We start from the raw sequence: 13,484 nt of genomic DNA, 5'->3' as shown, positions 1-13,484 counted from the left end.
CACAGTTTTGTATTATCATTTTTTAAAATGACAGTCCTTAACCTATTTTTTGGTAAGGCAAACACTCATTTATTAGATGTATAGCCCAGCCTTCCTCCAAAGAGCTCAGGATAGTGTAAAAATTTCTCCCCACCTCTTCTTGTTCTCACAGTAACCTTGTGAGGTAGGTTAGGCTAAGAAATTGTGACTGGCTCAAGGTCACCAGAAGAGTTTCATGGCTGAGCATGGATCTAAACTCAGATCTGCCCTTTTTACTACTCATTCGGTACCCTACTACACCATGCTGGTGCATATACGCTGCTTTTAAAACAAAATAAAAAACAAAAAGAAAGCCTGCTTGATGCCCCAAAAGAGGAGTGAAATCATGCAGAAGTGCTGTGTCTGTGTCTATGATCTGTGTCTGTGTATAGTGTGAAAAGTTCATTTCATGCAAAGCGGCAAAGCTGATCTCACAGTGTAGGTGACAGATAGGGGTGCAGGAAGATCAGGATAACTACAAGCAGAAGAAACAGCAAGACTCCGGACTGATAAAGGAACCAATAAAGCAGAACAAGGAAAGGAAACAACAGGCTATTTCAATGTTTCACCCAAAGAACAGGAGACACGGACAAACAGCTTTAAACATGAGATGTTGATTAGCCTACCCACGAGTAACCTCTTCTGTGTGCATAAGGAGCAGATGCCTGTGTACATTACTGTACAGAGGATTGCAGCCATTAAAGAAAACGTTCTGAAAACACATCATTTCCCCCCACAAAAACCATGCTCAAGAAAGTACCATTTTCACCGTTCAAGTTTTTCTCTTTAAAAACTTTTGTCTCATTTCTTATTAGAAGAAAAACAAGCAAAAAGCTGGTACTTAATTTCTTTTCTTTCTTTTTTGACGATTAAGATCAACTGAGATTGTTTAAGTCATGTGCTCGTTTATCTTGCTTAGAACTCAAATCGTTCTTTACAAAAATGTTTAACTAGGAATTAGATTACTTCTTAGTACCTTCTTTGGTCAAATGTAGCATGTGCTAAACACATTTGATCCCAGTTATGATGGCTGCATTCTATCTCTAGCATACTACACCATCTTGACACCCTGATAGACATTCTAGAGGTCATGTGCTTCTTAACTATTGCCTGGTATTTACAGGCAGGAATGCAGTGGGGGTTCCCACCCATTCCTAAATCCTGGACATTAATGTATTTAAGGGAATAGCTAGAGTGCCAGAATCATGCAGTTGGAAGGGTTCTGTAGGCTATCTGGTCCAAGCCCCTGCTCAAGGCAAGAAATCCAGAGCTATTGCATCCCCAACAAATGGCTATCCAACTTTGCTTGAAGAATTCCAGCATGGGAGAGCCTGTGCTGGGCTAGGTAATTGGCCCTATTGTCAAACTGCTCTTACTTTTAAGAAGGTTATTCTAATGTTCAACCAAAATCCAGCCTCCTGTAACTGGCTCTGGTCCTGCCTCTGAGGCAGCAGAAAACAAGTCTTATCCCTCTTCTATGTTGCAGCCCTTCAGGTATTTGAAGTGCTATAACATCCCACTTCAACCTTCTCTTTTCCAGGTTAAACATAGCTAGTTTCTTCTACCTTTCCTCAAAAGGCTTGTTTTCCAGACCCTTGATGCTCTCCTTGGAACCTATTCCAATCTGAATGTGTTTGAAAGAAGGACCATGTTGTGTAATGGCTAGAATTTCAGATTAGTGGGTGCCCGGGTTCAAATCCCCACTCAGCCATGAACCTCGCTGGGTGACTTTAGGCCAATCACCTATCTTCAATTGTAAGGATTAAAAAAAAAAAGATAAGCTTGTGCATTGCTTTGGACTCTTTAAAGGAAGGGCAAGATACAAATGAAATAGAATATAAATTGCTAGTCTTATCTACAAGTAATTATACTGATGCATCTAACTACACACCAGCTTAAGTACCTACAGAACACGGCAACAGATAGGCCCCATTTGGACATAATGGCAATTGGCAAACCAGAGCTAAATGTGCCAGATGTTTGAGTTTGTGCTCATCTGAATGAGTGAAGCCAGGGTTTCGTCACCCAACTGCCGCTCGTTTTTCACTCCCAAACCTACCCTCAGTTTGTCGTGAGTTTTGCTGCTGGAACCTGAGGTTCGAAGGCACCATTATGTTTTCTGAATTCTGCTGCTACTGCTATAACCTGGGTTTTGTGCACAAGCTCCTCCTGCCACCAGAGAAGTCGGCTCAAAGCAGCCCAGAAATGCATCAGTTCTAAGGTGATCACGTTTCTTGCTGGCTACCTCTCAGATCTGAAATCCTGCTCCCTTTATTAACACAATAAATAAGTGTGTTAACCTTACCAAAAAAATAAGGTTAAGGACTTTTTAAAAATAATAATAATAAAATTAAAAACTGTGCTGTGAATTGGAGGGTTGTGTGTTGGTCAACAACCAGCCAGAGTTCTGTCTGTTCTTTATGCCAGAATTTCCCCCATTCAAGCTGACAAAAAGCCTACAGAAGCAAGTTTGACTTCAGGAGGTGGCGGGGAATGCAAGTCTGTTTACAGACCAGCAGAGTCATCTTAATTGTTATTAGAATGCTACATCCCTCTTCAAATTCCTGCCACTACTTGGCAACAGGGAAGCGGCATCCCTGGAGTTCCTGCATTTAAAGGGATAGAACAGCATTACAGGAAGTACACTTTAAATTAAAGGAGAAAATACACACATGCAAGGAGCTCTTTCATTGACCTAATGCCTGACCTAACCCCATTCCCTGGAGTCCAAGATATTATCAGTGGAGTTGTTTCTTTGGTGTGAATGTACACAAAGGTGCAGGGGTGGGAGAACCAGACTGAAGGACATGCCTGAGATTCTCAGGAGAAGACACCAGTTGCCGGACCAGGGAAGGACCAGGGCTAGTCTTCTGGTACTCTGGGATCAGACCTTATTGACTTCCTAGGAGAGGATATGTATATTAAGGCAGGTAAAGGATCCTGGGGTATGGTTCAATGTAACCAAGCGTGCCACTAGGCTAGCAGACCCTGGCAAATCATTGAGAAAGACCCACCACACTCCTGTCCTCATGCCATGGGACTTAGCCTTCTCATGAGAGGGCCAGCCCTCCGGAGAAAACAGAAACACCAATGCTTTTCAGCTCTCCATTTTACTGCACTCTCGTGAGGTAAACCTTCCAACTCTAGGGCCTCCTGCTGTTTTTCGGCTCCCAGCACTGCTGGTTAACAATAGAACTCATGCTCTGTACTTTCCCCCTTCCACCCAACACTTCCAGACTTCAAAGTAGTCTGGGCCACTTTGGTTGTGCAAGCGGTTTTGGGTTGGGTGGGCAGACAAGGAGAGACTGGGGATGGATCCTATGTTCCAGGCTACTTAGGACCGGCTGGGCCTCACACTGGGGCAAATGCAAAGAAGCCACCACAGGGCACTCTGAGACAGGACACCTGTGGATTAGAATGGTCTCCAGCTAGCCAGGTAACCATGAGCAGCAAAACTGAGCATGGAGACATGTTGCGGGGAGACCAGACTCTTTTAAGTGGCACTTATATTTTTGATTCTCAGCAGTTGCCAGGACCAGGAGGGATGTTGCTGGGGGATCCCTCCCAGGGCTTTGGTGGAACTGTCAACCAGGCTGGGTGGTAAAAGCCCTCTGTCCCACATGCATGTCTCTATGGCCAGGCACTCTCATGAGAGAATGGTACATTCCAGAGCAATACATCTTTGTCACATAAGAAGAATCTCTTATGTTATTTAATCCTGCTCTACATGGACAGTTCTTCTCATGTGGTTTGGCCAAGACCAAGCATGCTTGCACTCAGGGGAAGGGGCTGGGCCCCCTTCTTGTACCAACTGCTACAAAAAAAAACACCCAGAACAAAATCACCGAAAACCAAAGTGGCAAATCCTAAGAAATCTCACCCTCTTCCTAGCAGTTTCATCCTATCCATCCATACATAAGCAATGCTACACGGGATAGGGGCAGGGGTCCAGGGGGAGGAACATAATAAAAATCCTTCAAGACATGGGAGGGTGATGACGATGCATATCCTGTCATATCTGTGATGACAACGCAATAGGGTGGTGTGGGTGTGTGTCACAAATGGCCATTGCTGGTAACGAACTCATCCTACGCACATAGGAACAAAAGTAAAGCAAATGCTTGTGCAGTCTATCTTTAACCAGTAAAAGTGGCAAGATAAGGGCCCAATCCTCACTTCCCAGGGGATAGAATTGGGGGGAGCCACAAGACCCTTCCTCCCCCACTGCAGAAGACAGTGGTGCAAGCAGTGTGAGGAAAGGTTTAAAATGTCTTTGTTCTGCCTAGGGCAGGCAAACAATGCGAAAAAGGAACGCTCTCAATGAGCATGTCCCCTCTACCATTGTGGCCAATGGTTGCAGCTTCACTCGCATGCTGACGCCTTGCCCACAGTCTGGTGACACAAGCAGGACGGAGCTTGCTGGGATGAAGCCTGGGTGGACTAGGAAGAGGGAGGGGTCCCTCTGCCCTGAAGCCAGAGGTTGCCAAACCACACTTAGTCAGTCGTCGGTGGCATGACTCCTGGCTTCACCGATTAACCACAGCTTCGTCAACTCAAGGTTTCATGCTATATCCAAATAGGACCATAAGAGTTTGCATTTTAGGTGACACTTGCCTGACATTGTTGTCCGGTGTATTGAAAAATACACAAAATGAGCATCGCATAATTGCAAGAAAATGCAACTAAAGTCACTATTCAAGAGAACATATTTTTTGAATCAAGACAAAGGAGAAAAACTGCTCTGCTATTGTACTGATTCTGAAGCAACTGATAAGTATCGTACACAACTCCAAACTAGAAAATGAGAGGCACTGTTTCCTGGTTTCTGCTTTCCATGGTACAAATGTGGTTCGGCCAATGCTGGCTCTCCACCCATTTCTCCAGCTGCCAGAGACTTTTAGAGAGTGTTGCCATCTGGCTGGCTTTTCAGCTCCCTGCACTCAGCAAAACAATTATCAATGCAAATATTATATACCACATTTCAACAAAGTTCTCATAGCAATTTCTAGAAAAGGGAAGATAATCCTTTGTCCTCAAAAAACTCACCCTCTAAGAAGACAAGACACCAGCAACAGCCACTGGAAGGATGCTGTACTGGAGATGAACAGGGACAGCTGCTTCCCCCCCTGCTAACTATAAGAGCTGCCACCACGATGAGAGATGCCTCTTTACCTAGGTAGCAGGGGTTCGCTGGGTTGATTTTTTCAGGTAAATTTCCTGCACTCCTGACTTTGTGCTCCCTTGTTCTTGGTTTGGCACCACATGATAGTGGCCATAAAATGGTACAAGAAGCCCTTCAATGGCACAACAGCTGTTTATAAATCAAATCAGGCCAACACTGGAAATTATTGCAATCAGAAGTTACAAAATAGTGTTTTAGCAGAGAAAACAACTACATACGTTTCAAAAGCTATGGCAAAATTGGTCAGTTCTTACCCCTATTCATCAAAGTGCCTGTAGTTTCCTAGAGAATGGGTAATGATAAATGTAGTGTAAACCCATTACACTCTGTTCAGATCCTTTCCACCAGAGGGATCTATGTTGAACTCAAAAGAAAAGCATGAAATCCATTAAAAAGCACTCCTGTCTAACCAACATTAATGATTGACTCCATTTTACCACAGCAAATGGTTTAGGGAAAGATTGGTCCAACTCCCATATCATTCCATCCGCAAAATCATAGCATTTACGAGGTGTAATTTAGAGAACATTAGGTACACCTACATTTTAACTAGGCTGATCTTTTCAGATCACATTGGATCAGAATCTCATCTTGCATGTGCACATCCCTACATTTCACTGACCGTGTTGAGATTTAAATTCACAGTTAACCTCTGAATGGTATCCATTTTGCATATACTTCTAAAGAAGAAGAAATGGGAGCATTACTGTATTTACTACTCCCCTCCCCGCCAAGTTGACTTGTGGGGAAGCACAGTATTCATCCCTATTCTAAGAGAATAATAGGGTGGTGAAGGAAAAAGATTTAATGTTATTAGAAGATAATTTTGTATTGACCTAGCTTAACACTAAAATTCATATCCCCTGAAGTGTGTTTGCAAGAACAAATGCAGTGTTAGGAGAGAACCCATAGTGGATTGGTTCAGATGATGCCAGAATAAGAGTCCTCATCACGTGTGAAAAGGGTGCAAACCTGTCGAATGTGTGCCCACCCTGACAACACTGAAGGACATCCCGATGCATTGTTGGGGTGTCCTTCAATCGTGTGAGAGGGGCTTTCATCTGAATTGCCTCTCTACATATACCCCTGAACCCTCTCATGAAACTGAAGGATGCCCTGCCCATGTGTCAGGATGTCCTTCAGTAACTTAAGGCAGGTGTGTTCTTGACGTGTTCCCATCCTCTTCACATATGGTTAGGACTCCTATACAGGTATAATCTGAACCGGCCCAATGTAGGGCTTAGTCATTCAGTAAATGGAATGTTTGCATGAGGGGGTGATTGTCACCAATCCCCCATGTCATCTTCTCCTAGAGGCCCCCCGCAACCCTCTTGAGTAGGGGAGGTTACAAAGAGGTGCAGAAGGAAAGATTAGCAAAAGTTACCCCTTCCCTCATGCACAAATAGATGTTCTTCTGCTCATGGAACAACCACCCATTATGTGCTTCCAGCCTTTGGGTGCCACCTCAAAGCACAGAAAGCAGAAGCACCAAGTACCCATCATTTGTGGAGAATGATCAGCGTGGTTCGTAGCCATGGCTGCCACTAAGCTATTTCCAGTTAGCTTAGTGGAATAGAAGGAGCAAGTTGGGTTTAGAAGGAGCATGTTGGGTTTAGGGAATGAGTTCTCAAGCTGGGTTCCTATTCTCATTACACAATACCCAGTTGTATGTACATGTAATTTATTTACAATATTTATATACCACTTTTCAATTAAAAAACAATTGTCAAAGAAGTTTATAATGCAAAAGGAAGGAGAAGATAGTTCCCTGTCCCAAAGGCACTCACAACTGAAAGAAAAAACAAGTAATGGAGTCACCAGTAAGTCACTGGAAAGGATGCTATGCTGGGATAAACAGCAACAGTTGCTACCACCCTGCCAAATGGAAGCGAGCCAACACTTTTCAAAGGTGTCTCTTTTCCCAGTTGCCAGCAGCAGGAGACAAATTACAGTACCATGTGAACAGTACCTAGCACATTGCTGGGGAGAAATACAGACTCTTATTATGACTACAGTGTCTTAAGAATAACCAGGATCATGCAATACATGTAAACTTTTGGAGCTTGTCAAGAAAGATTTTGTGTAGCTCCTTCATGGCTTCCTTACCCTCGCATTGTGTGAGCCCTTTCTCACGATCCTGTGAGTGGGCTCGAGGGCAGGTGCCAGGGAAGGCTGCAACAGCTTATTTTCCCCACAGGTGATCCAGAAGAGTTTCTGAAAATGCCGATCAAACATCCAGACATTCCATGGCTGCTCCAGGCAGCGCAGAGGTTGGGAGGCTGGGGCACGATATCGTAGCCCCCGGAAATCCCATAATGCACCATGCAAGTGCGCATTGCATTGTGAGGATCCCCCCAGCGGCAAGCAGAAGCCTGTGCTGACATGCCCACACTGGCACGCTGGGAGCAGCTGGTGGCAACCAGGAGCCTGCTCCTGTGCCAGTGCTGGCTGGGAGGAGCAGCTGGTGCTGACCCAAACAGTTAGGCCGGGTTAAGGGTACGCTCCCGCCCTTAACCTCAGCTAACCAGCGGGCTCCTTAAGCGGATTGGCTGCTGAGGCACTGCCGGGAGCCACACAGCTCCTAGCAGTTCTTTGAGGCAGCCAAGCTGTCCGTCTTGGCTGTGCATAAGAACAGCCTCAGTGTTTTCTGTTTGGTCAACTGTTTGGGAATCAGGTTCAGCTTGGGAAGGATAACAGTAGTGTTTAAAATTCATTACCTTTTTTTTACTGTTCTTAGTTATATACTTTACTAGCCTAAGGCTCTGTGATACGACAGGGGATAAGCCCCAACAATGTATCAAGTACTTGGCCTGGAACCATGGGGCACGTTGAGGGGGAAATCTGTAAAAATAGAACAGTAGCACTCTCACCCCTGTTTTTGTGTAGCTCAATCTTGTGTCATGATTGGCAGAAATGAATCCAGAGGATGCTTTGCCTTCAAGGAAAATACAGCCTTGTTTCTGTAACACGGTATCGCTCAATGTTCAAGTTGCCTCACAGCAGCCCGAAGTTACTAATCAACAGCTCAGCATTTTGGTGTAGGTAAGAAGTGTCAAACACACTTTCTCTTGGGAACAATTGATCTCAGACTCTTCTGTTTTCCAAAGCATTGCTCTTCTAGTGTGTCTCTCCTTCCAACAACAGCGGCACAGGCATGAAATCTTAAGAGCCCAGACACAGGGTAATGGCATTTCCATTTGCAGCACACAGTAATTCTCTCTCTCTCCCCCCCCACCCCACCCCCATGCCTCGGCTGAATTAGAGCAAGGGAAACAAAAGATTCTTCTAAGGTAACCTGTCAACAGCAAAAGCTGAAAATGTGACAATACTTACCACCATGCTGTTTTCACATATTTTTATTTATCTATCTATCAAATTTGTACACAACCCCAAATTTCATCTCTGCGCACTTAACAATAGCATAAAACCAGTTTAAAACATATATGAAAATCTTTAAAATAATTTAAAAATAAACCAGAGAATAAAACCCATTTTATTTATTTATTTTTATTATTATTTTACACAGTCAGACAGGTGTTATTGACTGGTTTGTTTTATCCAGACATCGAGTCCTTCCCAAGGACCTGGGATGCCAGAATTTTATTGTCAATGTTTTTGCTGTTGTTATAGATATAGTCGCAGAATATAGGCTGTTACCAGTAAAGCTGCTTTTTGTAATTGGCTGATGGTGATTTCTGTGGCGCCTATGGTGTTGAGGTGCTCTTCAAGGTCTTTTGGAACTGCACCCAGGGCGCCAATTACCACTGGGATTATTTTGGTCTTCTTCTGCCACAGCCTTTCCATTTCAATTTGTAGATCTTTGTATTTTGTGATTTTTTCTGTTTCTTTTTCTTCTACTGTATTCTGCTATTCTATTCCCTGGTATTGCTATGTCGATTATTTTGACTTGTTTTTCTTTCTTCTCGACTACAGTTATATCTGGTGTATTGTGTGGCAGATGTTTGTCTGTTTGTAGTCGGAAGTCCCATAATATTTTTGCATCTTCATTTTCTACAACTTTTTCAATTTTATGGTCCCCAATTTTTGGCTACAGGTAGCTTGTATTTTTTGCAGATGTTCCAGTGTATCATCCCTGCTACCTTGTCATGCCCTTGTTTGTAGTCAGTCTGTGCAATCTTTTTACAACAGCTGATTAGGTCGTCCACTGTTTCATATTCTTCTTTACAAAGGCGGCACTTGCTGTTTGTGGTGAATTTTTTGACTTTTGCTCGTATTGCATTTGTTCTTAGTGCCTGTTCTTGCGCAGCCAGTATTAAACCCTCTGTTTCTTTCTTCAAGTTGCCATTCTTAAGCCATTGCCAGGTCTTGGTGATGTCTGATTTTCCACTTATATTGTGCAAATATTGACCATGCAGGGGCTTGTTTTTCCATTTGTCTGCTCGGTTCTTGACTTGTTATTTCTTGTAGGCCTGTTTTGTTTCATTGCTGTTGAATAGTTTCTCATTATTGACCATTTGAAGTGCATCTTCTTCACTGTCCTTTATATATTCTTCAAGGCCTCTTTTCTCCTCCTCTACTGTTTGATGGACTTGCAGCATTCCTCTTCCACCTAAGCTGCGAGTGAGGTATAGCCTATCGACATCACTGCGGGGGTGCAGAGCATGATTGATGGTCATGATTTTCCTGGTCTTTCGATCTAGCGTCTCTAGCTCTGCCTGGGTCCAGTCTATTATTCCTGCAGTGTATCTGATAACAGGTATAGCCCAGGTGTTTATGGCTTGTATGGTGTTCCCGCCATTGAGTTTGGACTTGAGGATTTTTCTAACTCTCCTGATGTATTCACTTCCTCTTTTTTTTTTTTAACTTCGGTGTGTGCAATGTTATCAGCCTGGAGAATGCCCAAGTATTTGTAATGTTCTTTCTCCTCCAGGTTCTTGATCTTGCTTCCATTGGGCAGTTCTATTCCTTCTGTTTTTCTTATTTTCCCTCTGTTCATTATTAATGCAGCACACTTGTCTAGCCCAAACTCCATTGCTATATCGCTACTGAATATACGGACAGTGTTTAGCAGTGATTCGATTTCTGACTGGGACTTTCCGTAAAACTTCAGATCGTCCATGTACAGCGGATGGTTGATTTGACTTGATGTTTTAGATGTTTGGTATCCGAGGCCTGTTTTGTTTAGTATTTGTGAAAGTGGGGTCATGGCGATTACAAACAACAGAGGGGATAGTGAGTCCCCTTGGAAAATGACTCTTCTAATGCTAACCTGTCCAAGTGTCTCGCCATTGATTGTTAACTGTGTACTCCACATGCTCATTGCTTTTTTTATAAATATCTGAATGTTTTTGCTGACACCAGTTGTTTCTAAACATTTTAGTATCCATGTGTGAGGCAATGAATTGAAGGATTTCTTGTAGTCAATCCATGCAACACTTAGATTTGTTCTTCTTCTCTTGCAATTTTCTAAAATCATTTTGTCAATCAGCAGCTGATCTTTTGTGCCTCTGGTGTTCAGGCAATTTCCTTTTTGTTCAACTGGAAGCTGTTTGTTAGTTAATAAGTGTTGCATCACTTCATCTGCTATTATTCCAGTTAATAATTTAAACATGGTTGGCAGGCAGGTTATTGGTCTATAATTACTTGGAACTGCACCTTTTGCTGGGTCTTTCATGATGAGATGAGTTTTCCCAGTTGTTAGCCGTTGTTCAATATCACCACCTTGCAAAATGTGATTGAACTGTTTTGATAGTTGTTTATGAAGGCTTGTTAGGTGTTTAAGCCAAAAGCCATGCAGTTCATCGTCGCCTGGAGCAGTCCAATTTTTAATTTTCTTTGCTCTTTCACTTATTAATTCTGGTATTATTATTAGATCTTGCATTTGTTGGTTACATTTTTGACCTCTTTCATCCAGCCTGCTTTTTTATTGTAATCTATTGGATTGTCCCATAATTTCCCCCAGAATTGCACTGTTTCTTCTTTATTTGGTGTTTCTAGGTTTCTTGGAGTTTCTCCTTCTATGCTTTGGTAGAAACGTCTCTGATTCGACTGGAATTGGAGATTCTGCCTGTGTTATGTAGTTCTGGCTTCATATATGCTAATCTTCTTTGACAATGCTGTTATTTGCTGCTTTATGATTTCCAGGACTTCTCTAATTTTCCTTGAATCTAGGTGGTATTTTTGGATCAGATACTGTTTGGTGTTTTCATTCTTCAGCTTCTTGTCTTTCATATCTTTCAATTTACTAGCATCTGATCTAAGACTGGAGATTTTATTTTCTAATCTAATATTCCATTTAGGTGATGTACTACTTTCTTTTTTTACAGGTCCACTGATCTTATATCCGAGCTCTTGTGTTGTTATTGTTGCTGCACTGTACATTAGTTGGTTTGTTTCTTGCAAATTATTGGTTGTTATTTCTGCAAGTGCAGCATTGACATCTTTTAATACCTGAGCAAGTTGTTTTTTGGCAACTGTTTTTAGAGCTGGAAGTCAAACCCTGGTGGTTGTTTGGTTCATGTGCTCAGTTATTTTTTGCTTTAGTTCTTGTTGCTTTTCTGTTAAACGGCATTTGGGTTTTTGAGGTGAAGGCAAAGGGGAGGTTGCCTGGTTTTGATTTTGAAACAGTCCAGCAACAATGGCATCCTCTATTTCCAACACCTCCTCCACCTGCGCCTGAGCAACTTCTTCAGTTGGTGGTAATTCTTCTTCCATATTTTGAGCCTGTGTTGCTCTTTGCAGTTCTTCCAGCTCAACTCCTGTGAATACTTTATTTCTGATTATGAATCTTCTCTGGTCTGCTAGCCTTTGTTCTGTTATTTCTGTATCTGGATGCTTCTCTTTCCACATTTGGTACATTCTTTTTAAATAACCTCTTCTAGTTGGACTAGACATTTAATAGCAGATCATTATTTCCTTGTTGGCATTTTTCGTATATTTTTTTCAGTTAAGCGACATTTCTTCCAGTAACTTTGCTGTCTTCAGCCCTGGTTGCTCAACTGAAGATCCTGAGTCCTGTTGCCCACTTGCCACCAGATGTCCAGGGCCTCCAGCACCTGGTGCGGTCCTTGTTGATCCGGGCGACAACCGATCCGGTATAGATTTATTAAAGTTACGTCTCACCATATTGTTGATGGGAGAGGCACTCTTTGTCTGGCTCCTCTGGTGAGACCTGTCCAGTATGGTTGGACCTCTGGCATAGCTCTCACCTTCCTCAGAGCACGCAAGCCCCACAACCACGCCAAGGTAGTGCCTCACCAGGGGATTATTATTATTATTATTATTTAAGAAGCTGAGAAAGCTTGGGCAAAAAGATGGGTTTTGGGGTGTGTTTTGAAAATTGCCAGAGATGGGGAGGATCATATCCCAGCAGGGAGCGCATTCTACAATCTCAGGGCAGTGACTGAGAAGGCCTCTCTCTGTGTAGCCACCAAATGAGTTGGCGGTAACTGGAGACGGACCTCCTCAGATGACCTCAATGGGCAGTGCGGCTTGTAGTGAAGAAGACGCTCTCTTAGGTTCCCAGGGCCTAAGCTGTTTAGGGCTTTATAAGTTATAACTAGCACTTTGTATTTTGCCTGGAAACCTATTGGCAGCCAGTGTAACTCCATCAGTAAAGGAGTAATGTGATCTCTCCAAGATGACCCAGAGACCAACCTGGCTGCCGCATTCTGAACCAACTGAAGTTTCTGGACTACGTACAAAGGCAGCCCCACGTAGAGTGCATTACAGAAATCAAGTCTGGAGTTTACCAACAGATGTACCACTGTTTTGAGGTCATTGATCTCAAGAAACGGGTGCAGCTGGCGTATCAGCCGGGAGCAGATAGACAGCATCCCTGGCCATCGCCTCAACCTGATAAACCAGGAAGAGGTGTGAATCCAGAAGTACTCCTAGACTGTGAACCTGTTCCTTTTGCGGAAGTGTGACCCCATCTAGAACAGGTAGATCAAAATCATCTCTAGAGTTCTGACCCCACACAATAAATATCTCCGTCTTATCTGGATTCAGCGTCAGTTTATTCTCCCTCATCCAGCCCATTAATGCTTCCAGGCAGGCATTTAGGGAGGATATGCCAACTCCTGAAGAAGTTGACATGGAGAAGTAGATCTGGGTGTCATCAGCGTACTGGCAACAACCAGCTCCAAATCCCCTGATGATCTCTCCCAGGGGTTTCATGTAGATGTTAAAAAGCATTGGAGAACATACAGAGCCTTGAGGGACACCATACTTAAGCTCAGATTTTGAAGAGCAACAGTCTCCAACCGACACCATCTGGAATCTATCCGAGAGGTAGGAGCGGAACCACTGTAGAACAGTGCCT

This window comes from Hemicordylus capensis, chromosome 1 (genome assembly GCF_027244095.1).
Source record: "Hemicordylus capensis ecotype Gifberg chromosome 1, rHemCap1.1.pri, whole genome shotgun sequence".
NCBI classification, from domain to species: Eukaryota; Metazoa; Chordata; class Lepidosauria; order Squamata; family Cordylidae; genus Hemicordylus; species Hemicordylus capensis.
Note: the sequence above shows the minus strand (reverse complement) of the source record.